This window comes from Neoarius graeffei, chromosome 5, assembly GCF_027579695.1.
Source record: "Neoarius graeffei isolate fNeoGra1 chromosome 5, fNeoGra1.pri, whole genome shotgun sequence".
In the NCBI taxonomy this organism is placed as follows: domain Eukaryota; kingdom Metazoa; phylum Chordata; class Actinopteri; order Siluriformes; family Ariidae; genus Neoarius; species Neoarius graeffei.
The window spans coordinates 2,765,832-2,792,914 of NC_083573.1; the positions used below are offsets into that span (position 1 = coordinate 2,765,832).

Here is a 27,083-nt window from a genome sequence, read left to right on the forward strand (position 1 = left end):
GATCGTGTCGGTAACCTGAATGTGAGTGATGGTTGATGGAAACGCAGATCGACTGACATTTTCTTTTCAGAAATTTATTTTAAAATTGGGGAACGAATGGAAACCAAAATGCAAAACAAAAGATCCCTACTGTACGAGTATGTTAAGTGTGCGTGTTTGACCTTGTACTTCCCATTTGACGTTATAGTACACTCTGTGTGTGTGTGCGCGCGTGTGTGTGTGAGAGAGAGAGCAGCAAAGGGAAGAGAAACCAGGAAGTAAACAGCAGCATGAAAGGAGGAAGAACTGATCAACTGATGGAGAAAAAAGAGGAAGTGTGTGTGTGTTTTTTCCAACTGTTTTGAGCCATGGTTGTGTTTTGAGAAGATCTCATCTCATTATCTGTAGCCGCTTTATCCTGTTCTACAGGGTCGCAGGCAAGCTGGAGCCTATCCCAGCTGACTACGGGCGAAAGGCGGGGTACACCCTGGACAAGTCGCCAGGTCATCACAGGGTTGACACATAGACACAGACAACCATTCACACCTACGCTCAATTTAGAGTCACCAGTTAACCTAACCTGCATGTCTTTGGACTGTGGGGGAAACCGGAGCACCCGGAGGAAACCCACGCGGACACGGGGAGAACATGCAAACTCCGCACAGAAAGGCCCTCGCCGGCCACGGGGCTCGAACCCGGACCTTCTTGCTGTGAGGCGACAGCGCTAACCACTACACCACCGTGCCGCCTGTTTTGAGAAGATTTGTTTGGTTTTTTTTGGGAACGCTGTGTGTGTGTGTGTACACACACTATATACTGGGTGTGTGTTACGGCTGTGTGCAGTTCATATTGTAATAATAATAATGAGAATAAATTGGTGCAGTTTGAGGTGAATGAATCGTGTTTCAGATAAATACACATCACTGAATAACGTGACACGGGTCAGTGAGAAGGCGACTCGTGTGGAAACAAGGTGAAGTGGAAAAATCAGATTTTAGATGAATCGGACGAAAGAATTCAACAAACTGAGTGAACAACATCTGACTGAATCAGAAAAACGTCATGGAATACGCACATTTTACTGGAAATCTCAAAACCATAACGTCTGTGTGTGTGTCTGTCTCCATCTATCAATCTATCGATTTGTTGATCTACTTGTCTACCTATTTGTCTATCCATCTATCGGTCCCTCTACAGTATCTATTTGTCTGTCTATCAATTTATTGGTCAATTTATCTTTCTATTCATCTGTCTGTCTGTCTGTCTGTCTGTATTTATTTGCCTGTTTGTTCTTTCTTTCCTTTCCTTTTTTAATATCTTTGCTCCCCCCCCAAAAAATCCTTCCTTCCTGAATGACAACAGGAGCTGATCTGAGATCAGGGTTCTCTCCTCACTCCCCCTGTCCTGAGTGTAGATTCATGAGAACACTTGCTGATGCCCCGCCCTCTCTGACCTTTGACCCCGTAGTGAGTTTGTCCTTGACTGGACTGGATGATGTCATTAATGTCACTGATGTGACTCTGTTTACTCGATGATCGACACGTTAGTCAAATGAGCTCGTTTTCCATAAACCGTCCTGCTGACTCTCTCTCTCTCTCTCTCTCTCTCTCTCACACACACACACACACACACACACACACTCCTCGTGCATTAGCTGACACTGTGAAGGTTCTGAGCTCAGACAGGTGAACTGCCGTCTCTGGGAGTTTATCGTGTCGAGTGTGTTCCTGAACACATCATCATCATTTCTCCAGCGACTGATTGATTTATTAATCCGTCCCTCAGGGTTCTGTTTACAGGGTTCCTCCTCACTCAAGGTTCCAGGAAGAACCTGTGGAGAAAGATAGAACCATTAGAGACCAGCTTTCACTGATGGGTTCCTTTTGCTGAGTTTCAAGAAAAACAGCCAGGCTTTCTATCTTTCTCGGTCTTGTTCTCTCCTCCTCTGCTCCACTTGTCTCTCCCCCCCCCCCAAAGGCTCTGTTCTGGATCTTGTATCATGCTGGATGTGGAAGTTCACTGGAATTCCCATCGACAGTGCTTTACTCAAGTTTGGAGAGTCAGTCAGAACTGAACCTGTGTGATTCTGAATCTTGTGGCCAGAAAAGTGACCAAACCCTCCCGATTCTCCCAGACAGAACCTGCCTCCTTCTTCATCTTCGGTGATGTTTAAATGGATTTTTTTTTCTTTGGAAGCTGAGTGACATGTGGTGAAGTCAGGCTGAGATTAAAGTATCGATGAGCTTCGTCTCAACTTCTTATTTATTTACTTCTCATCTTTTATTCATCGTGTTTGTGAGGCCAGTCACGCGCCAAACAGCTTTCATTACAGCTTTCAGTCGATCAGAACATCAGCACTGGCCCTCCAGTCCCACTGGGGCGGAGTTCACACACCACACAGGGCCTTACGCACTTCAGTGTGTGTGTGTGTGTGTGTGTGTGTTCATGCTGTGATGTGAACTCAGCACTGAGTCCAGCCAAGTTCAGTTGGAGGAAATGTATTACACACACACACACACAGAGCTCGGTCTCTCGCTGTGTATTAGTTAATATTGTCTTTCATGAGCCGAGGGTGCCAAAACTTAATCCTCCCTGTGATGAATTCTTCGTCGTGGTTTCAGATCTCCACCCTGCAGTGCACCAGGCGCTTGTGCCCTCAGGAGTGAACAGGAAGTGAACCGGGTTCCGGACTCACTCAAGGATTCGATTCCATTCGATTTTCACGCTGTTTATATCGACAGATTTATTTTTTTGAGATTTCATTAACGCGGTTTACTGATGGAGTTTGTTCTTAACGTCACGTAAACAGTCGTGTTTGTGGCTTTGGGGGAAATTGTATTTATCTATTTATTTATTTCTATATGGAGTCTGTAACAGTATCAGAGTGACTGTGACCAAACACACACACACACACACACACACACACACACACACACACACACACACACATTCAGTTAAATAAAAATAATGACTAAAAGAAAGATGATGTCATTTTTTGACAGTGACATTAAAGTGAAAAAGAAACAAAAGAAAAGTCTTCTTTCCCTTCTTCTGCTTCTTCTTCTTCTTCTGGCTGCTCCCGATTAGGGGTCGCCACAGCGGATCTTTCGTCTCCATCGCTCCCTGTCTTCCGCATCCTTCTCTGCCACTTTCATGTCCTCTCTCACCACATCCATGTATCTCCTCTTTGGCCTTCCTCGTTTTCATTTGCCTGGCAGCTCCATCCTCAACATTCTCCTTCCCACATGCTCTGCATCTCTTCTCAGGATGTGCCCAGACCATCTCAGCCTCATCTCTCTTAGCTTCATTCCCAAGCTCTCCACATGCGCTGTCCCTCTGATGTGCTCGTTCCTTATCCTGTCCAACCTCCCATCACAAACCTTAACCCTGAACCTAACTTTTGCTGGGACTTTTCTGTCACAAATGGCTCCCGAAATCCTGCTCCACCTGCTCCACCCTGCCTGCACTCGCTTTCTCTCCTCACTATCGCAGACCCCATTTCCCTGCACAGTTGACCCCAGGGCACAAAGAAACAAAAGAAAAGTGAAATCCAAAATCAGCCAGTTCCTTTAACTCTGCCGTGACACTGTTAGTGCGTGACCCTGTGGAGTGAAGGAGTGGAGTGAAGGAGTGGAGTCTGGATTCAGGAGGAGTGAGGATCACGGGGAAGAAAAATAAACACACTCTCAGCAACAAGGAATGAGACGGAGGGGGGAAAACCCGGGGCACTTCACACCACATCTTCAACAGGAAATAATAATAATAATAATAATAATAATAACTATTCTGATTCTTCTGATTAATAAGGTGATAACCCCGGTAGCTGCTTGCCATATTTAATACTTTAGTTGAACAGTGCACTCGGTTTTGTTTTTCATTTATTTAATTACACTGTAATAATGAGTGAGTGCACAAGTGACAATCTCACACTCTGTCTCTCACACACTCTCACACTGTCTCTCACACTGTCTCTGTCTCTCACACTGTCTGTCTGTCTCTCACACTGTCTGTCTCTCTCTCACACTGTCTGTCTCTCTCTCACACTGTCTCTGTCTCTCTCTTTCACACACTCACACTGTCTGTCTCTCTCTCACACTGTCTGTCTCTCACACTCTCTCACACTGTCTGTCTCACACTGTCACTCTCTCACACTGTCTCTGTGTCTCTCTCACACTGTCTGTCTCTCACACTCACACTGTGTCTGTCACTCTCTCACACTGTCTCTGTCTCTCTCTCACACTGTCACTCTCTCACACACTCTCACACTGTGTCTGTCTCTCTCTCACACTCTCACACTGTCTGTCACTCTCTCACACTGACACTCTCTCACACTGTCTCTCACACTGTCACTCTCTCACACTGTCTCACACTGTCACTCTCTCACTCTGTCTCACACTGTCTCTCTCTCACACACTCTCACGCTGTCTGTCTCTCACACTCTCTCACTGTGTCTGTCACTCTCTCACACTGTCTCTGTCTCTCTCACACTGTCTGTCTCACTCTCTCACTCTGTGTCTGTCACTCTCTCACACTGTCTCTGTCTCTCACACTCTCACTGTGTCTGTCATTCTCTCACACTGTCTCTCTCTCTCTCTCTCACACTGTCACTCTCTCACACTGTCTCTCTCTCACACTCTCACGCTGACACTCTCTCACACTGTCTGTCTCTCTCTCACACTCTCACTGTGTCTGTCATTCTCTCACACTGTCTCTCTCTCACACTGTCTCTCTCACACTCTCACACTGTCTCTCTCACACACTCTCACTGTCTCTCTCTCACACTCTCTCACTGTCTCTCTCTCACACTCTCACACTGTCTCTCTCTCACACTCTCACACTGTCTCTCTCTCACACTCTCACACTGTCTCTCTCACACTCACTCACACTGTCTGTCTCTCTCTCACACTGTCTCTCTCTCACACTGTCTCTCACACTGTGTCTGTCTCTCTCTCACACTGTCTCTCACACTGTCTGTCTCTCTCACACTGTGTCTGACTGTCTCTCTCTCACACACTCTCACACTGTCACTCTCTCACACTGTCTCTGTCTCACTCTCTCACACTGTCACTCTCTCACACTGTCTGTGTCTCTCTCACACTGTCTGTCTCTCTCTCTCACTGTCTCTGTCTCTCACACACACACTGTCTGTCTCTCTCTCACACACTGTGTCTGTCTCTCTCTCACACTGTCTCTGTCTGTCTCTCTCACACACTGTCTCTCTCTCACACACTGTCTCTGTCTCTCTCACACACTCTCACACTGTCACTCTCACACTGACACACTCTCTCACACTGTCTCTCACACTCTCTCACACTGTCACTCTCTCACACTGTCACTCTCTCACACTGTCTGTCTCTCACACTGTCACTCTCTCACACTGTCTGTCTCTCACACTGATACTCTCTCACACTGTCACTCACACTCTCTCACACTGTCTCTCTCACACACTCTCACGCTGTCTGTCTCTCACACTCACACTGTGTCTGTCACTCTCTCACTCTGTCTCTCTCACACTGTCTGTCTCACTCTGTCACTCTCTCACACTGTCTCTGTCTCTCTCTCACACTGTCTCTGTCTCTCTCACACTGTGTCTGTCTCTCTCTCACACTCTCACTGTGTCTGTCATTCTCTCACACTGTCTCTCTCTCTCACACTGTCTCTCTCACACTCACGCTGACACTCTCTCACACTGTCTGTCTCTCTCTCACACTCTCACTGTGTCTGTCATTCTCTCACACTGTCTCTCTCACACTCTCTCACACTGTCATTCTCTCACACTGTCTCTGTCTCACTCTCACACTGTCTCTCTCACACTCTCACACTGTCTCTCTCACACTGTCTCTCTCTCACACTGTCTCTCTCTCACTCTCACGCTGACACTCTCACACTGTCTGTCTCTCTCTCACACTCTCACTGTGTCTGTCATTCTCTCACACTGTCTCTCTCTCACACTGTCTCTCTCACACTCTCACACTGTCTCTCTCACACACTCTCACTGTCTCTCTCACACACTCTCACTGTCTCTCTCTCACACTCTCACACTGTCTCTCTCTCACACTCTCACACTGTCTCTCTCACACTCACTCACACTGTCTGTCTCTCTCTCACACTGTCTCTCACACTGTGTCTGTCTCTCTCATACACTGTCTCTCACACTGTGTCTGTCTCTCTCACACACTCTCACACTGTCACTCTCTCACACTGTCTCTGTCTCACTCTCTCACACTGTCACTCTCTCACACTGTCTCTGTGTCTCTCTCACACTGTCTGTCTCTCTCTCTCTCACACTGTCTCTCTCACACACTGTCTGTCTCTCTCTCACACACTCACTGTGTCTGTCTCTCTCTCATACTGTCTCTGTCTGTCTCTCTCACACACTGTCTCTGTCTCTCTCTCACACACTGTCTCTGTCTCTCTCACACACTCTCACACTGTCACTCTCTCACACTGACACACTCTCTCACACTGTCTCTCACACTCTCTCACACTGTCTGTCTCTCACACTGTCTGTCTCTCACACTGTCACTCTCTCACACTGTCTGTCTCTCACACTGTCACTCTCTCACACTGTCACTCACACTCTCTCACACTGTCTCTCTCACACACTCTCACGCTGTCTGTCTCTCACACTCTCTCACACTGTGTCTGTCACTCTCTCACAGTCTCTCTCACACTGTCTGTCTCACTCTCTCACTCTGTCACTCTCTCACACTGTCTCTGTCTCTCTCTCACACTGTCTCTGTCTCATTCTCACACTGTCTGTCTCTCACACTGTGTCTGTCTCTCTCTCACACTCATTGTGTCTGTCATTCTCTCACACTGTCTCTCTCTCTCACACTGTCACTCTCTCACACTGTCTCTCTCACACTCACGCTGACACTCTCTCACACTGTCTGTCTCTCTCTCACACTCTCACTGTGTCTGTCATTCTCTCACACTGTCTCTCTCACACACTCTCACACTGTCATTCTCTCACACTGTCTCTGTCTCACTCTCACACTGTCTCTCTCACACTCTCACACTGTCTCTCTCACACTCTCACACTGTCTCTCTCACACTGTCTCTCTCACACACTCTCACACTGTCTTTCTCTCACACTCTCACACTGTCTGTCTCTCTCTCACACTCACTCACACTGTCTGTCTCTCTCTCACACTGTCTCTCACACTGTGTCTGTCTCTCTCTCACACTGTCACTCACACTGTCTGTCTCTCTCTCACACTGTCTCTCACACTGTGTCTGTCTCTCTCTCACACTGTCTCTCACACTGTGTCTGTCTCTCTCACACTGTCTGTCTCTCTCACACTGTCTCTGTGTCTCTCTCACACTATCTCACACTGTCTGTCTCACTCTCACACTGTGTCTGTCTCTCACACTGTCTGTCTCTCTCTCTCACTGTCTCTGTCTCTCTCTCACACACTCTCACACTGTCTGTCTCTCACACTGTCTGTGTCTCTCACACTCTCACGCTGTCTGTCTCACACTCACTCACACTGTCTCTCACACTTTCTCACACTGTCTCTCTCTCTCTCTCACACTGTCTCTGTCTGTCTCTCTCACACACTGTCTCTGTCTCTCTCTCACACACTGTCTCTGTCTCTCTCACTCTCACACTGACACACTCTCTCACACTGTCTGTCTCTCACACTCTCACGCTGTCACTCTCTCTCTCAGTCACTCACACTCTCTCACACTGTCTCTCTCACACACTCTCACGCTGTCTGTCTCTCACACTCTCTCACACTGTCTGTCACTCTCTCACACTGTCTCTGTCTCTCTCACACTGTCTGTCTCACTCTCTCACTCTCACACTGTGTCTGTCTCTCTCTCACAGTCTCTCTCTCACACTGTCTCTGTCTCTCTCACACTGTCTCTGTCTCACTCTCACACTGTGTCTGTCATTCTCTCACACTGTCTCTCTCTCTCACACTGTCACTCTCACACTGTCTCTGTCTCTCTCTCACACTGTCACTCTCACACTGTGTATGTCTCTCTCTCACACTCTCACACTGTGTCTGTCATTCTCTCACACTGTCTCTCTCTCTCACACTGTCACTCTCTCACACTGTCTCACTGACACTCTCTCACACTGTCTGTCTCTCTCTCACACTGTCTCTCTCACACTCTCTCACACTGTGTCTGTCTCTCACACTGTGTCTGTCTCTCTCACACTGTCTGTCTGTCTCTCTCACACACTGTCTCTGTCTCTCTCTCACACACTCTCACACTGTCACTCTCTCACACTGTCTGTCTCACTCTCTCACACTGTCACTCTCTCACACTGTCTCTGTCTCTCTCTCACACTATCTCACACTGTCTGTCTCTCTCTCACACTGTCTGTCTCTCTCTCTCTCACTGTCTCTGTCTCTCTCTCACACTCACACTGTCTCTCTCTGACACTGTCTCTGTCTCTCTCACACTGTCTCTCTCTCACACACTCTCACACTGTCTCTCACACTGTCTCTGTGTCTCTCACTCTCTCACTGTCTCTCACACACTCACACTGTCTGTCTCTCTCTCACACACTCACACTGTGTCTGTCTCTCTCTCACACTGTCTCTGTCTGTCTCTCTCACACACTGTCTCTGTCTCTCTCTCACACACTGTCACTCTCTCACACTGTCTGTCTCTCTCTCACACTGTCTGTCTCTCTCTCTCACTGTCTCTGTCTCTCTCTCACACTCACACTGTCTCTCTCTTACACTGTCTCTGTCTCTCTCTCTCACACTGTCTCTGTCTCTCTCTCACACACACTCACACTGTCTGTCTCTCACACTCTCTCACACTGTCTGTGTCTATCACACTGTCTCTGTCTCTCTCTCACACTGTCACTCTCTCACACTGTCTGTCTCTCTCTCACACTCACACTGTCTCTCTCTTACACTGTCTCTGTCTCTCTCACACACTCTCACACTGTCTGTCTCTCACACTCTCTCACACTGTCTCACACTCTCTCACGCTGTCTGTCTCTCACACTCTCTCACACTGTCTGTGTCTATCACACTCTCTCACACTGTCACTCTCTCACAATGTCTCTGTGTCTCTCACACTGTCTCTGTGTCTCTCACACTCTCTCACACTGTCTGTCTCTCACACTGTCACTCTCTCACACTGTCTGTCTCTCTCTCTCACACTGTCACTCTCTCACAGTCTCTCACACTGTCACTCTCTCACACTGTCTCTCTCTCACACTCTCTCACACACTCACACTGACACTCTCTCACACTGTCTGTCTTTCACTCTCACACTGTCTGTCTCTCTCTCTCACTCACACTGTCATTCTCTCACACTGTCTCTGTCTCTCTCACACTCTCTCACACTGCCACTCTCTCACACACTCACACTGTCTCTCTCTTACACTGTCTCTGTCTCTCTCTCACACTGTCTCTGTCTCTCTCTCACACACTCTCACACTGTCTCTGTGTCTCTCACTCACGCTGTCTCTCACACTCTCTCACACTGTCTCTGTCTCTCTCTCACACTGTCACTCTCTCACACTGTCTCTGTCTCTCTCTCATACTATCTCACACTGTCTGTCTCTCTCTCACACTATCTCACACTGTCTGTCTCTCTCTCACACTCGCACTGTCTCTCTCTTACACTGTCTCTGTCTCTCTCTCACACTGTCTGTCTCTCTCTCACACACTCTCACACTGTCTGTCTCTCACACTGTCTCTGTGTCTCTCACACTCTCTCACGCTGTCTGTCTCACACTGTCTGTCTCTCACACTCTCTCACACTGTCTCTGTGTCTATCACACTGTCTGTCTCTCACACTCTCTCACACTGTCTGTCTCTCACACTCTCACACTGTCTCTCACTCTCACACTGTCACTCTCTCACACTGTCTCTGTCTCTCTCTCACACTGTCACTCTCTCACACTGTCTCTCTCTCTCTCACACAGTCACTCTCTCACACTGTCTCTCTCTCTCTCTCACACTGTCACTCTCTCACACTGTCTCTGTCTCTCTGTCACACTCTCTCACACTCTCACACTGACACTCTCTCACACTGTCTCTGTCTCTCACTCTCTCACACTGTCTGTGTCTCTCTCTCTCACTCACACGGTCACTCTCTCACACTGTCTCTGTCTCTCTCACACTCTCTCACACTGCCACTCTCACACACACTCACACTGTCGCACTCTCACACTGTCTCTGTCTCTCTCACACTCTCTCTCACTGCCACTCTCTCACACTGCCACTCTCTCACACACTCTCACACTGTCTCACACTGCCACTCTCTCACACTCTCTCACACTCTCTCACACTGCCACTCTCTCACGCTCTCTCACACTGCCACTCTCTCACACTCTCTCACACTGCCACTCTCACACTGTCACTCTCTTACACTGTCTCTGTCTCTCACACTCTGTCACTCTCTCACACTGTCACTCACACTCTCTCACACTGTCTCTCTCTCTCTCTCTCTCACTGTCACACTCACACTGTCTGTCTCTCACACTCTCATGCTGTCTCTCTCACACTGTCTCTGTCTCTCTCTCACACTCTCTCACACTGTCACTCTCTCACACTGTCTGTCTCTCTCTCACACTGTCTCTCATTCTCTCACACTGTCTCTGTCTCTCTCTCACACTGTCACTGTCTCTCTCTCACACTCTCTCACACTGTCTCTCTCTCACACTGTCTCTGTCACTCTCTCAGTCTGTCACTCTCTCACACTGTCACTCTCTCACACTGTCACTCTCTCACACTGACACTCTCTCACACTGTCTCTGTCTCTCACTCTCTCACACTGTCTCTCTCTCTCTCTCACTCACACTGTCTCTCTCTCTCTCACTCACACTGTCACTCTCTCACACTGTCTCTGTCTCTCTCACACTCTCTCACACTGCCACTCTCACACACACTCACACTGTCACTCTCTCACACTGTCTCTCACACTCTCTCACTCTGTCTCTCTCACACTCTCTCACACTGCCACTCTCACACTCTCTCACACTGCCACTCTCACTCTCTCACACTGCCACTCTCTCACACTCTCTCACACTGTCACTCTCACACACTCTCACACTGCCACCCTCTCACACACTCTCACACTGCCACACTCTCACACTGCCACTCTCTCACACTCTCTCACACTGACACTCTCTCACACTCTTTCACACTGCCACTCTCTCACACTCTCTCACACTGCCACTCTCTCACACTCTCTCACACTCTCACACTGTCACTCTCTCACACTGTCTCACACTGCCACTCTCACACTGCCACTCTCTTACACTGTCACTGTCTCTCTCTCTCTCTCTCTCTCTCTCTCTCTCTCTCTCTCTCTCTCTCACACTGTCTATCTCTCCTCTCTCTCTCTCTCTCTCGCTCTCTCACACTCCGACACTGTGTCTCACACTGTCTGTATCTCTCTCACACTGTCTCTCACACTGTCTCACACTCTCTCACACTGTCTCTGTCTCTCTCTCACACTGTCTCACAGTCTCTATCTCACACACTCACACTGTCTCTCTGTCTCTTTCACACTCTCACACTGTCACACTGTCTGTCTCACACTCTCTCACACTCTCCTACTGTCTCTGTCTCCCACTGTCTCTCTCCCACTGTCTCTCTCACACTGTCTCTCTCAAACTGTCTCTCACTCACACTGTCTGACACTTTCACACTCTCACTCTCTCTGTCTCACTGTCACACTGTCTCTCTCTCACACTCTCTCATACTGTCTCTGACTCTCTTTCACCCTGTCTCACACTCTGTCACACTGTGTCTCTCACACTATCTCTGTCTCACACTGTCTCTCACACTCTGTCTCTCTCTGTGTGTCTGTCTCTCTCTCTCCCCCTCCCTCCCTCCCTCCCTCCCTCCCTGTTGGTCTGTCTAGCTGTCTCCCTCTCTCTCTTTCTCTCTCTCTGTCTGTCTCTCTCCCTCCCTCCCTCCCTCTCTCTCTCTCTCTCTCTCTCTCTGTCTCTGTGTCTAAATGTGTGTGTGTCTCTCTCTCTGTCCCCCCGTGTGATGTAATCTGATGGCGCCGGTAGGTTGTGAGTGCAGTAATGAAGCTGTGTTGATGGACGCGTCCTTAAGTGAGTGAAGTTGGGAACTTGATCTGCGGAGAGTGTGCTGTGGAGAGTACGAGCACAACGTGGAGCAAATTCACTCACACAGAAAAAGAAAGGCACTGGTGTGTGTGTGTGTGTGTGTGTGTGTGTGTGTGTGTGTGTGTGTGTGTGTGTGTGTGAGAAATACTACGCTGTACACTGAGTGTTTTTGTAGTGTGTGTGTGTGAGAGTGTTTTTGTGGTGAATGTGATGTGTGTTTTTTTTGTAGTGAATGTGATGTGTGTGTGTGTGTGTGTTTTTTTAGTGAATGTGGTGTGTGTGTGTGTGTGTGTTTTTGTAGTGAATGTGGTGTGTGTTTTTGTAGTGAATGTGATGTGTGTGTGTGTGTGTGTGTGTGTGTGTGTGTGTTTTTGTAGTGAATGTGGTGTGTGTGTGTGTTTTTGTAGTGAATGATGTGTGTGTTTTTGTAGTGGATGTGATGTGTGTGTGTGTGTGTGTGTGTGTGTGTGTGTGTGTGTGTGTGTGTGTGTGTTTTTGTAGTGAATGTGGTGTGTGTGTGTTTTTGTAGTGAATGATGTGTGTGTTTTTGTAGTGAATGATGTGTGTGTTTTTGTAGTGAATGATGTGTGTGTTTTTGTAGTGGATGTGATGTGTGTGTGTGTGTGTGTGTGTGTGTGTGTGTGTGTGTGTGTGTGTGTGTGTGTGTGTTTTTGTAGTGAATGTGGTGTGTGTTTTTGTAGTGAATGATGTGTGTGTGTTTTTGTAGTGAATGATGTGTGTGTTTTTGTAGTGAATGATGTGTGTGTTTTTGTAGTGGATGTGATGTGTGTGTGTGTGTGTGTGTTTTTGTAGTGAATGTGATGTGAGTGTGTGTGTGTGTGTGTGTGTGTGTGTTTGTAGTGATTTGTGTGTGTGTTTGTAGTGAATGTGATGTGTGTTTTTGCTCAAACCGTAACGCCTGAACTGTAAACAGCAGCTGCCTGTGACACGTTCTCTGTTTTTACACACACACACACACACACACACACACACACACACACACACACTCACTCTGGTGGAAGAGGAGCATCACACCTCTCAGTTCGTGTTCTCAGCCTGTGATGAGTCGGAGTCGCTGGTGTCTCAGTGTGAGATGTGAAAATGCCGATGCAGCGTCGCGTTCTCTTTCTCATTAACTCCATTTAAATACACGGTCATGTTTCCATGGAAACACCTCTCTCCTCATCACTCCATCCATTTCTCCCTCATCCGCACATCCCCTCATCACTCCGCCCATCCACCCCCATATTCCTCCAATCATCTCGCTTTATTCCTCCTTCTCTTTCTATTGACTCTTCCCTCTATCCCTCATCTCTCCATCCTTCTCTTTCTTTATTCCTGTCTCTCTCTCCATCTTTCTCCCTCTCCATCTACACATTTTCTTACATCGGTCTCTTTCTCTCCCTCTGTCCACATTCTCTCTCTCTCTCTCCCCTTTACTTCCTCCATTAATTTATTTTGTTTGTTGTTTGTGTAACAGCTTGTATGTGTTACAGTTGATAAATGGAGTTAATTGCAGCAGGAGTCCTGAAGGTGTGTGTGTGTGTGTGTGTGAGAGAGATCAGAGCTCCCGTCTCTCTCACTCTGGTTCAGGGGATTTCTGTGGTTCTGGTGTGTCAGTCTGGTCAAAGGTCACATTAGAACGTCAGGTTACACAACTGTGTTGATGTTCAAGTTGAGGTGTGTGTGTGTGTGTGTGTGTGTGAGAAATTGTGTAATCCAATATTCACAGTCCAACACACATCAGGGGAAAGATCAGACTTGCGTGCCTTTTCTGCAGGTGTGTGTGTGTGTGTGTGCGCGCGCGTGCATGCGTGCGTGCGTGTGTGTTGGGGGTGGAGTGTTCAGCTGAACTCCAACAGGGGGCAGCGCTGCTTTACAGTCATTCCAGTTAAAGGTCTGAGTCTCTCTCTCTCTCTCTCTCTCTCTCTCTCTCTCTCTCTCTCTCCATTTACAAGCTCTGTTTCTCTTATAACTCACTCAGACAAATGCATGACTTTGACCATATACCCCACACCCTGTACCACCCTATGCCACCCCACATCCTATGCCACCCTACACCCTATACCACCCTCTGTGCCACCCCACACTCTCTGCACCACCCCACACCCTCTGTACCACCCCACACCCTGTACCACCCTATGCCACCCCACACCCTGTACCACCCCACACCGCCCTATACCACCCGAACCCTGACACACGACACCCCACACCCTGTACTCTGCCCTATGAAGGTTTTGTGCTTGGGTTTAATGCCCATTATTTATCATCACACTGCTTTCTGTCTTTCCCCTCCACTCCTCTAGAACACTCGGGTCTGAGGATAGCTTTCTGTCCTGTCTCACCCTTCTGCCCTTTGACTGCTTGATTCTGTGTGATGCCTTTCTGCCCGTTAGTTCCTTGATGCGTTGTTGTTGTTGTTGTTCTCTTATTCCTGATGATCCCCTTCTGCCCCGAGCTCTTTCTCTCCTCTGACCCCGATGTCGTGTCTCCTCCACTCAGACGGACTTGTAATGATGGATGATTAACAATCAGCATGAAGACATGATTTTTTAGTCTCTTTAACTGTTTACTGTCTGTAAATCCTGTTGAGAGGAACGTGTGTGTGTGTGTGTGTGTGTGTGTGTGTGTGTTTTGCTCAGTACACACTTGTTTATCTGCGCTCCTGTTTATTTCCATCAGGCATGTGGCCATTTCTCTCTCTCTCTCTCTCTCCCCCTCCCTCCCTCCCTGTGTGTGTGTGTGTGTGTGTGCGTGTGTGTAAGAGAGTGAGTGGATGAGTGAGTTGCTGGAAGCCGATTGCTTGAGAATGATGTCAGTGTGTGTTGTAGCTCCGCCCACCTCACATGCAGGACTGTGTGGATGCACTGTTGAGTGACCGTGTGTGGAGATGGACATGTGGACGGACACACACACACACACTCTCTCTTAGAATTCCCTATACCTTGAGAGTTGAGGGCAAAAGTTTACCCCCCCCAATGACCCCACACATCTGGTGTCACTCTTCACTTCCTGTATGAAGTCGTCTGTGTGTCTCCTTTATTCAGAGACAGTTTTATTTCCTTCTTTTTACTCTGTCAGGTTCTCGGTGGCTGTTTGTTGTTGTGGCATTTTAATTGCTTGATCTCGTCTCGAGCTCTCGCCGTCTTCCACAAGCTCCCTCAGAACATTTGTGGTCACCTCTGAAACACTTTCAACACTTTGTTGTCTTGAAGCCATTTTTTCCCCACTTTGGAGGTTTGCTGAGGATCTATTGGATTTTCAGCCTGATGTTTTGAGATGTTTATCACTTCCTGATAATTGTCCTTCCTCCTGATACCATCTGTTTCCTGACGTGCACCAGTCCCTTTTCCAGCAACACGTGATGCCGCCACCCCCATGCTTCACAGCTGGGACAGAGTGTTTCAGATTAAAACCTCAACTTTTTGTCCCCATACATAGCTCTGATCAGAAGGTGAGGTCTTCATCCTGATGGTGGTGATCTGCACACGTCACGCTGGCTTTTTTATGCCATTCCTGTAGGAGGAGCTTCTTCCTTGCGTGACGGCCTTTGAGGCCACGGTGATGTCCAACTCTGTCCGTGCTGGATGGACACACTGGTGTCTCCTGATCTCAGTGATGAGTATGAACTGAGAGGGGCAGCGAGATGTTTCCACTCCTCCACCCACTCTGTTTGAATCCCTCTGTATTTCATTTCCTCCTGTGAGAATGGAGGGAGGGAGGTGGAAAGACGTTTACAGACATGATGGTGGGAGACGGGGAGGTGAGAGAGAGAGAAGAATAGTAGGATGTGCTCATACTCATGAGATCCACAGGTAACGAGACGTTGACAAGGCAGCAACACAAGCTGACACGCCCACTTAGAAGTGCCAGATATGCGCACACGCTTGTCTCACTGTCCCTGTGAGGACCTTCCATTGACATAATTAGTACTGCACTTAGTTAATGCTGTGCTGCACCGAAACCCAAACCTCGGGAACGAAAAGGAAACTTTTATTTTTGTTTAAAGAACACAACTGTAATTATTTCTCTTGTGGGGACGATCCAAATGTCCCCACAAGGTCAAAATTGTCTCATTTTACAATCCTTGTGGGCATGTTTGGTCCTCAGTAGTCTATAAACACACACACAAAGTGGGAAAGAGAACGTGTTTGTTTTGCAAACTTGAGGTAACGAGGAGAAACTGTTAAACATCTAAAACTGCATCTGTGGAAAGAAAGAAAGAAAGAAAGCACAACTTTATTCATCACACATTTGTGAAATTCCTCTCTGCATTTAACCCATCTGAAGCAGTGAACACACACACACACACACACACACACACACCCAGAGCAGTGGGCAGCCATGCTAACAGGGTTGGGAGTTCGGTGCCTCGCTCAAGGGCACCTCAGCCCGAGGCCGTCCCGTATTAACCTAACCGCATGTCTTTGGACTGTGGGGGAAACCGGAGCACCTGGAGGAAACCCACGCAGACACGAGGAGAACATGCAAACTCCACACAGAAAGGCCCTCGCCGGCCACGAACCCAGAACCTTCTTGCTGTGAGGCGACAGCGCTAACCACTACACCACCGTGCCGCCCAGAACGAGAGAGGGGGAGATGGAGAGATGGTTCAAGAGAACGTGTTAAAGCTCTACCTGCGATGAGATGTTGTGTAATCTCTCCCCATCTAAACGCTTCTGTAATTTCGCTCTGGTTTTTCCACCAGAAATCAGTGATGAGTTCCGATCGGCTCTAAATGGAATTATTACTGTCATGTAAAAGTGATAAAAACTTGATGCAGTGGAAATAAACTCCCCGAGCGAAGTGTCGATGCTTTTATTTCCTTCTTTGGTCATGCTCCAGACTTTATCTTCGCGCCGCGGGGTTCGTACCTCAGGCTTCCATCCATTTGCCAACTTGAATTTCAGCAGCGATCCGTCGTGTTTAAACGCCGCTGCCACTGCCGTTTTCCCATCACGCAGCGTTCACAACACTTTCCACGAGGAGGAGGAGGAGGAGGCGCTGACAGGTAGACACCGATCGAAGCCGCAGGAGGTCCTGGCACATCAACTTGGACTTAATTTCTTCGCTTTACGTCTTCACGTCGAGCATCAGGGAGGCTTCAACACTCAGCCGTGTTCTCACGAGGAGCTGATTTCTGCTCCAGCACTTTCCATCCGGAGACGCCAGCCAAGAAAGAAAGAGTGACAACGCTCCTCGAAGGAGATCAATAACGTAGCCGAGCAGAGCAAGGGTGGAACCATGGCGCGTTACGTCCTGACAGGAACCTGCAGCGATCTCACACCCCACGTGAAGAACCTCCAAACTGTCTCAACTGATCCCACACATGCACACAGCTGGGGTCAAAATCATCAACTAATGAACACTCCAGTGTGTTTACTTCCCCCACCATGGCTGATCTGCTCCTCAACACAGACGTTCTGTTTGACTTCCTGTTCTGATGAACACCTGCACTGTCTTCCTGAAGCCGTGTCTTCGGAGCGAGCTGAAAAACCTTTAGTCATGTCTTAGCTTAAAAAAATAGCCACATCTCTTTTAACTCAAACGGCCGGGTGTTTGGAGGCTGAAGCTGTTTGGAAAGCTCAAACCGTCACAGTGTGGTGAAGAACACGTCGAGTCGTGAGGAACATCTGAACAGTTTCAGAATATCACTTTCATCTTGAAGAATTCTCCTGTGTCTGAAAATATTCAAATATATCTTTAATATGAGAAAAGAAGGAAGGAGAAAGGAAGTCGAAAAAGAGACGGGAAGGGAGAGTGAAAAGGAAGGGAACGTAACGAAGCGTGGTGAGAACCGAAGGAACCGGAGCATCAGCAGTCTTTAACTCGGGACACGGAGAGCCTTCAGGTTCTGAATTGAGTTTCTTCAGGAATATTCGAGGTGGGCGGGGCTTTATTTGCTCCAGCAGGTGATATATTAATTAACGTGACCAGAATGATCCGCCTGCTGATGTCACTTCTGAAGCTCCTCCTTTCCTGCTCTCTCTGCCCCTTTGGGTCTCAGCGAGAGTAAAGCTGCTCCTCCTTCCAGTCAAACGTTTTTTTTTTCTTTCTGCGCTGTTCTCTTGCAGCAGGAGATTCACGTGGTGCTACTCAGTCGTTCCTGCTTGTTTTTGTGGTGAAAGGAATCAGAAATCTTCCTCGTTTTTTGTCTTGATGACGAAACGAATCTGATCTCGCCACGCTTCGCTCTTCATAATCTCGCCACGCTTCGCTCTTCATACACGACCAGGAACACGTCATCAACCTCATCTGGGCGTTTTCTGCTTTCTGAGTCCATCAGACATCACTGCCTCATGATTCCAACACACTCGCTGGGATGGGTTGGTGACGGTTGTCATGGAGACACTGACACGCCCACACAGTTCTGACCAGGCGGAAACGAGAGCTTTGTATCACTTTTAGTTGGAATTAAATCGTACTTTTATAAATTGGTTGGATCTGTTTTTAAATCTCCCGAAGCGAAATGCTTTTTCAGTGATGCACGTTTAACATCACTTGTATTTTTTTGGCTGGGGCGTGAGCGCAATATGTAAATCCTGTTTCCTGTAATTTTACTTCATTAGATCTTTTTAATGCATGTTTCCACGTGCTGAGCTAATTTGCATATATTTGAATACTTGGGGGGGAAAGTGTCAGTTAAATCAACAAATAAGTCAATAAATTGTCATGTAAAAACTTCTCATTGTCAGATTATTATTATTATTATTATGTTGCTTACATCATCAGCCCTGCTAAATGAGTCTTATGATTTAATTAATTAATTCCGAGTTATAAACCATCAGGACCTTTGATTATATCAATGATTGATTGATTTTTTTTTTTCCCCGTCACTGAAGTTAATTCACAGACAATAAATCCAAATTCTAAATTTCTCCGAGCTGACGGTCACATGACCCTGATCGTCACCAATTCTAAAATCCAGTCAGTTTTGAGAACAAAGGAAATAAAACCCTTTGTGTTTTTCTGGGTTTTGGATCAGACGCCACATCCGAGAGATCTGCCGTTTTATTCCCGCAGTGAAAGGAGTCGCTCAGGATCCCGACAGTTCAGTCCCTTACGGATTATTCTATCGTGTTTACGTTTATTTAATTTTATTTAGTCTTTATGTCTTTAATTGATGAAGACCATTGTTTTTGGTGAGATATAGATATCAGATATACTCACTGACCCAAGATGAGTGACCTTGAGCTGTTTTTCAAGGTCACAGAGCATATTTGACGTGGGTTTTGTTGAAAATGTCATTTCATTTATTACAGTATCGACTCAAGATATCAGGATTTCCCCTCGAGATTTTATAGAAACAAACGATGAGCTCGTTTCCTGCACAAACAGTTTGTTTCCGAAATGGGCAAAAGCACCAGCGATGCTAAAAGTTGTCGTTTGGTCCGGAGCAGTGCAGGTTCTTTGGTTAAAAAAAAAAAAAAGTCTTGATTTGGTTTTTGAAAAATTGAATTGAATGCAGGGTTTTTTCTAGAAAAATTTAGTATGAGGGCGCTCACCATGGGGGGGGTGCCAGTTCCCCCCCCCCCCCCCCCCCCCCCCCCCCCCCCCCGCCGTGCAAAGCCTTTGAAAAATGCTCCAATGGGACATTCTGAGGCTGTCTGAGAGGGAAATTGTAACAAATTGTCTGTCAACATTGAAAAAGAAAGAAGTGAGGCCAAATTAAAAAAAAAAGTGTGTTTCCGGTAACCCGACCGATCGAGAATTTCCGCGTCGAAATTGCCAACCGTAAAGTTTTTATTACAAATTTCCCTCGATATTTTAGTGTAAGCGGCGTTAGTTTGTCATAATTTTTTGTTTCAACGCATTCAAGTTGTGAAAGAAACAATAAAAAGTAAAATGTTTCGCCACGTCTATCAGCCCTCCTCCATAAACTGAGCCGAGCCGCCATTTTGAATCCTCATTCAAGGCTGTAATGCAAATTGCTTCCTTTTCAGTATACAAGTGCACTTCCATGGCAGGGAAAAACACTACATTTTGCCGCCTATGTAGTCCCCTATTTATACAAATAGGAGTCATTCAGGATTCAGCCATGTTTTTGCTCGACCCAAGTTCTACAGTAGGCTAGGCGAGGCCGTCTGCTTTTAATGGAAGTAGCCTAGGACGTTATTTTCACGTTATTACATGAAAATATCATGAAATATCGCTTCCGTAGATCATAACTCGAACTCTCGCGATATTTTTTTTTTATTCGTTTAAAGATTTAAAACACTTATTTTATTATGATGTGTGGTATAAAGGATTCTGTGCCAAAATACTATTTTGTAAGATGTTTACTTGTGTTAATTTTTTCGAACAAAATAAAAAAAAATTAAGAAAAAAAACTTTCCTACCTACCGACCTTATTTTAGTATTTCATGTTACCGGAAAATCTTCTTCTGCCCCGGACAGTCTTTGGCTTTCTTCCGTTTCGTGCCGCGGGATGACATCTTTAAATGCCCAAGTGTCAACAAAAACAACTCGCGAACTACTTCTGTCAAAAGCTCCCGCGCCGGTGGGTGAAAGGTCATTCAGTCTCGAGAAATCTCGCGCTACAAGTCAGCTGACCTTGTATGTAACCCATGTCAAATCTCGCGAGAGCAGCCGCGACAAGTAAACAACTAAACAACATGGCGCCTCAGTCTGGAAAACGCCAATTCGGATTGTTTTTGCACCGTCTGGCGGTGTATCTACTATGATTGGAATATTTTTGGAGCAATTATAACGTATTTGATGATCAGACACATTGTCACGTAGTGTTGCTGGGATGTTTTCACGGAGTCGGTAAGGGGGCGCACACCGAGAGTAAGAGGGCGCAGCGCCCCTGTTCCCCCGTTTAGACGAAAGCCTGGAATGTATTTTGTGCTTTCGCAAAAATGGTCAGTGACCTGATTTTAAGGACTCATGACTCAGACTCGTAAATTGGAGACGAGGACTCGGGTTTTTCTTGATTTTTTTATAACATGCCAAAATAATTTGGCACAAGATATTTATATCGACGTTAATTTTTATACTCATTTTGTGTAAGTGTGTCACACCTGCGTGCCTTGACACGTGCATCAGATAGACACTCGGGCGCTCCGGACTCTCTGGCGCGTGCTCAGGATTAAGGCGCAATCAGTGCGCTGATATAAAAACTGTGAAAACGCACTTACTTTGCGAAGTATTGAGTTGCATTGCTGATACGTTACCAAGCCTTGTTTCCTGATCCCTGATTTCCTGTTTCTTGTCTTTGATTGTGCCGAGTCTACGATAGCCTGTTTGTGCCATCGCCTGTTTCACCGTTTTACAATTTTACCTGACGTTCTGGATTGTTCATCTTCACTTGTATTAATAAACACACCTTCTGCACTTCCATCTGTCTCCCAACCGTCTCTGACCGAATACTTCACACTCCCTGATAAAGAGAAGCACGTTCCCCTGTTCATACGCCATGTTCAGGAACAAACTAATGCTAGCAGGGCTGAAACAGACACTGTCACATGGTGCAGGCGGAGTCTCGGACTCTGCTCGAAATCTTTCTTAATTCTGACTGGGACTCGAGGTTTAGTGACTCGACTACAACGCTGCAGTAAACTTCCTCAAATATCGACCCATTCTCCCAGAATCAAGTGTGAAATTTGACCTCCTTTTAGAGGTCAAAAAGCTCATTTTCTGTTTGACTGTACTATTTTCAAAAAAATCATAAAACTCGTTTAATATTTGCGTGCACTGACGTTGTATTTTTCTGTCGTGCATATTCTGTTGTAAATTATTGACAATTTGATATATTTTGTCAAAAACTATCTGTACAAATTACAGAAATTCCCAAATGGGATGGTTATCGCTTAAACCTTTGCGTTGGTGTGTTCTCTCCTTTTAGCCTCAACTATTACCTCGACATACAGTGGTGTGAAAAAGTGTTTGCCCCCTTGCTGATTTCTTATTTTTTTTGCATGTTTGTCACACTTAAATATTTCACATCAAACAAATTTAAATATGATACAAAGAGAACACAACATGCAGTTTTTAAATGAAGTTTTTTATTATTAAGGGGGAAAAAAATCCAAACCTACATGACCCTGTGTGAAAGTGATTCCCCCCCCCGTTAAAATATAAATTAACTGTGGTTTATCACATCTTTGGAAAGCGGAGTTAAATCGCTTAAATAGACCTGCCTGACAAAGTGAAGTAGATCAAAAGATCCTCAAAAGCTAGACATCATGCTGCAATCCAAAGAAATTCAGGAGCAAATGAGAAACAAAGTAATTGAGATCTATCAGCCTGGAAAAGGTCATAAAGCCATTTCTAAAGCTTTGGGACTCCAGCGAACCACAGTGAGAGCCGTTATCCACTAATGGCGACAACATGGAACAGTGGTGAACCTTCCCAGGAGTGGCCGGCCGACCAAAATTACTCCAAGAGCGCAGCGACGACTCATCCGAGAGGTCACAAAAGACCCCACAACAACATCCAAAGAACTGCAGGCCTCAGTTAAGGTCAGTGTTCATGACTCCACCATAAGAAAGAGACTGGGCAAAAATGGCCTGCATGGCAGAGTTCCAAGACAAAAACCACTGCTGAGCAAAAAGAACATAAAGGCTCGTCTCAGTTTTGCCAGAAAACATCTTGATGATCCTCAAGACTTTTGGGAAAGTACTCTGTGGACCGACAAGACAAAACTTGAACTTTTTGGAAGGTGTATGTCCCATTACATCTGGCGTAAAAGTAACATCATCCCAACAGTAAAATATGGTGGTGGTAGTGTGATGGTCTGGGGCTGTTTTGCTGCTTCAGGACCTGGAAGACTTGCTGTGGTAAATGGAACCATGAATTCTGCTCTCGACCAAAAAATCCTGAAGGAGACTGTCCGGCCATCTGTTCGTGACCTCAAGCTGAAGCGCACTTGGGTTCTGCAGCAGGACAATGATCCAAAACACACCAGCAAGTCCAGCTCTGAACGGCTTAAGAAAAACAAAATGAAGACTTTGGAGTAGCCGAGTCAAAGTCCGGACCTGAGTCCGATTGAGATGCTGAGGCATGACCTTAAAAAGGCGGTTCGTGCTTGAAAACCCGCCAATGTGGCTGAATTACAACAATTCTGCAAAGATGAGTGGGCCAGAATTCCTCCACAGCGCTGTGAAAGACTCACTGCCAGTTATCGCAAACGCTTGACTGCAGTTATTGCTGCTAAGGGTGGCCCAACCCGTTATTAGGTTCAGGGGGCAATCACTTTTTCACACAGGGTCATGTAGGTTTGTTTTTTTTTTCCCTTAATAATAAAAACCTTCATTTAAAAACTGCATTTTGTGTTTGTGTTCTCTTTGTCTAATATTTAAATTTGTTTGATGATCTGAAACATTTAAACATGCAAAAAAAAAAATAAATCAGGAAGGGGGCAAACACTTTTTCACACCAGTGTAAACGACCTGTATGATTCACTGTGTCTAATTTCCGTCTGCTCGTTCTCTCGCTGCTCTCCGATCACAGGCTTCTCTCAGTTTCAGGTCAAAGGTCTGAAAAACTGTCAATCGACAAAAATGTCATTTTCATCATGAAATAATGTTTTTCACTGATAACGCCGCAGTAAACGGCCCCGAATACACCCGGCCGACCTGAATCAACCCTCAGATTTGACCTTTGACGTCCTTTCCGAGGTCAGGTGGGTGATTTTCAGTTTGGCGTGCGCTCATTTCGTCAGCGGTTTACAGGAGCAGATCCTTCAGGGAGTGCAAACAACCTTCAGTGTGTTGTGATGGAAATAAACAGCAGACAGATGGAGTTTCTGTAAAATGATAGAAAACAAGAAAGTTGTGTTTAAAAAGAGACGTGCATCAGGTTTGGCTGTGAGTGTGGAAGAGGAGGAGTTTGCCGTCAGGATTTTAAAGAGTGTTAGTTTAGTTTAGTTTATTAGCTTATTTGACAGGGACCATGTACAAGACATCGCTAGTACCAGAGTTAGCTAGAAAGCTAATTTGCATCTGTGGTCCCTGGGCAGGGAGCTATAAAAACACAAACATACACGCATGACTTACTGTTGCCAATATGAAGTACACACTAAAATAGCAACAGCATTCTAAAACATGCATCATACTAAAACATATACTATCACATCACATAAAAACAACACACATACAACAATAGACATCGTCATATAAAACAATACACATACCATTTCACAATACTTACTATGAAACAGCACACTGATTCATGATCACATATTTGATTAGCCTTAAGCCATACCTTTAATGATAATTTAAACTGGCTAAAGCTTGCACTGTTTCTAATGTGAACTGGAATTGCATTCCATTTTTCAGCTGCACTAACAGAAAAAGCTGATTGACCAAAGGAAGTTTTCCTATAACCCACATAGCAATCACCTCTCACAGAGGACCTTGAAACTCTTAAATTGTCTCTGCACAGTGATATACACTGCCTAAGAGGTGATGGTGCAAGATCATGGAAAAGTTTATACAATAAACACATATTAGCAAAACAAATAAAACTCTCAAAGGACAGCATATTGTATTTTGATATAATAGCACAATGATGGTAATATCTTGGCTTTTTGTCCAAAATCTTTCAAGCCATTTTGTAAAGAGAGGCTAATGGTTTTATGGTGGTCACACCTGCCTGTGACCAACTTGTACAACAGTATGACAGATGTGAAAAGATCATTGAGTGTAGGAACAATTTTGCAGCAGACAGTGGCAACTGGTGTCTGATATGCCTAAAATTTACTAAACTAACTCTAACACATTTGGATATCTTCTTGATATGCGTTTTAAAAGACTAATTAGAATCAATGATAACACCCAGATACTTGAAGTTATCAACAGTTTTTATGGCCTCTCCCTTAACAAAGATGTCAGGTTGCTGGCTTACATCACACCTCTTGATGGAAAAGTACATGGTCACTGTCTTGCCCACATTGAGAGTAAGACAGTTGTATGTCAGCCAATCTGACACCTTGTTTAAGGCTGAGGTAAGTTTTAGTGCAGCTTGTTCTCTGGTTTTGGCATGAACAAAAATAACTGTATCATCTGCATACATTTGCATTTGAACATCTGGGCAAACCAAAGATAAATCATTAATATATAAGCTAAATAAAATTGGTCCTAAAATTGATCCCTGTGGCACTCCAGTTGTGCTATTGGACAGAGTGGAGCATGTGCCATTAATTCTTGTGCACTGCTTTCTAGAGTCTAGATATGATTCCATCCATGTCAAAGCGGTAGTAGAAAAATCAAGCTGTGAGAGTTTAGATAACAAAACATTGTGATTAACTGTGTCAAATGCCTTCCTGAAATCCAGGAAGACAGCACCAACTACACCACCTCCATCAAGCTTAGATTTTATTTGTTCTATAAAGTAACAGAGGGCCGTTTCTGTTGAATGGTTTTTCCTAAATCCAAACTGCATAGGATGCAGCAGGAAACGGTCTTCTAAGTAGGCCATCAACTGGGTACATGCAACTCTTTCAGTTACTTTAGAGTTGGTGGGAAGAATGCAAATAGGCCTATAGTTGTTAACGTTGGTAACATCCCCAGATTTAAAAATGGGGGTTATTACTGCTGTCTTCCAGGCAACAGGAAAATAACTTTCTGTAATGGATAAATTGACCAAGTGGGTGATAGGGGTACAGAGTATATTTGCATATTTTTTTGACAAATGCACAATCGCAGTCAAAAATATCTTCTGCCTTAGAATTTTTTTAACTGCCTTAGGATTTTAGTTACAGAGGTTTCTGACACTTCTGACATGCTAAAGGATGACATATCATCTTTCACTAGTGTAATGGTTTTCTCTCTTGCACCAAAACCTAATGCAAGATCATAGACTGAGTTAATAAAATAATCATTGAACATAGAGGAAATTTGGACTTTATCCCTTATAAGGTTCCCCTGCACTAGCAATTCATACTCAGTATATTTTTTATTATTGTCTTTCTTAAGTACTCTATTGATAGTTTTCCTTGTATTCCCTTTTGATTCATTTATAATATTAATAAAGAAATTAGCTTTAGCCTTCAAGTCATTAACAACTTTGTTACGTAGCTGTTGAAATGTTCTCCTGTCACATGCTAATCCAGAGTTAAGTGCAATTTTCAATGCATGATCCCTTTGACGCATTAAGGCCCAAACTTGCTCATCAACCCAAGGTAGATTTTGTTTTTTTCTTGAGAATGTAACATTTTTACTAAACTCACTTTTAATCCTATTAATAGTAGACATTAAGTTCTCAGAGGCATTTTCAAGGTCCCTGATTGACAGAATCGTGTTCCAATTTTGTTGCTTAAACTGACATTCAAATTCACTAATAAGCCTCTTAGGTATAATGTTAAATATTCTCCTTTCCTGTCGATACATAAACCTTTGTTTCGTTAATTTCCTTGATAATGTTAAGTTATGGTCTGATGTTCCAGTTAGAAAATGAAATGTTTTTGTTATTCTCTCAGGCTTATTACTAAATATCAAATCAATTTGTGTTTGAGATGATAATGTAATTCTGGTGGGCCCTTGAATTAGCTGAGTGAGGTAAAACTGATTTGTTAAGTCTTTAAGTTTCTTTCTAACTGACTTACTAGCCCAGTTTATGTTAAAATCACCAAGTAAAATTATTTCTTTATTTGTGTTCATTTCCTTCAAAATGTTTCTTAAATGTTCATAAAACATAGTGTTTGATGAGGGTGGTCTATATATGCACATTACGGTGAATGACATGTTGGTGGATAAAGCCATTCTTATTGCCATGCATTCCAGGTCCGTGCACTTAATTTCAATTTCATTACAATTTATGGAATCTTTAACATACATCAACAGACCACCTCCTCTACCAGATATTCGGTCTTTTCTAAAAATGTTAAAACCAGGCACTCGGTATGCAACGTCAGATGACGAGTCTGCCAGCCATGATTCGGTCAGACAAAGAAAATCAAGATTTGAGTCCATTAATAATTTTTCCAGTTGATCAGTTTTTGATGCGACGCTTCGGATGTTTAAATGTCCTCCTAGCAGCCCCTTGGGCTTTGCGCGCGGGTCCCACAGAACTTTTGCATGGTTCATTGTTTGGAAAA

The 27,083-nt window shown here is 45.3% G+C and overlaps 1 protein-coding gene across 1 annotated transcript in view; it reads left to right on the plus strand.

The window, feature by feature from the left end:
• Positions 1–27,083, plus strand: part of cdkal1 (CDK5 regulatory subunit associated protein 1-like 1) — a 358,098-nt gene that overhangs the window by 176,212 nt on the left and 154,803 nt on the right. The gene's annotated exons all lie outside the window — the stretch shown is intronic.